The sequence below is a fragment of the Phalaenopsis equestris genome, unplaced genomic scaffold (assembly GCF_001263595.1).
Source record: "Phalaenopsis equestris unplaced genomic scaffold, ASM126359v1 Scaffold201631, whole genome shotgun sequence".
Lineage (NCBI taxonomy): Eukaryota > Viridiplantae > Streptophyta > Magnoliopsida > Asparagales > Orchidaceae > Phalaenopsis > Phalaenopsis equestris.
Window position 1 is genome coordinate 59,273 of NW_018221386.1, and position 615 is coordinate 59,887.

Here is a 615-nt window from a genome sequence, read left to right on the forward strand (position 1 = left end):
TGATATCAGATAAAGTAATGTGGATTGAGGAAGCAGAGACAATGGGCTAACGAGTCTAACTAAAATTGGATTGGTCGAGCACAAGTGCATAACTCGGTAAAAGTATTATATTGGGAGAGAATACTATTTAATTAATATGATTTAACTGCAGAAATATGATAACAATAATATACTGATTTAAATGAGGAAAAATATTTTATAGCTAGCACTCTGGTACAAATTAGACAAATATTATTATTTTTTTAATGAAAATCTTCTATAAAAAAAAAATCAAATAATATAATCAGAAAATCATTTCAGGTGAATCGTTTCCTAATAATAATTAATTAATTAATAGTCATATCTTCTAAAAAGAAAATATCCTGATTTGACAGCACTCTTATTCTCTTAAGCAATAGTTTAATTACAAGCATTAAATGTTACTAACCAATCTTGATGAATTCAACAATCCAACGCAATCACATAGTCCAATTCTCCGCCAACCTCTCTGCATAAATCAGATAACAATCCTCCACTCTTCTATCCCACGTAACCAATCCATGGACAAACCAATCTTCCTCCCCTTCTTTCTCCACCTTACTGCCTCCATCCTCCTCTCCTCCGGCCATCTTCCGA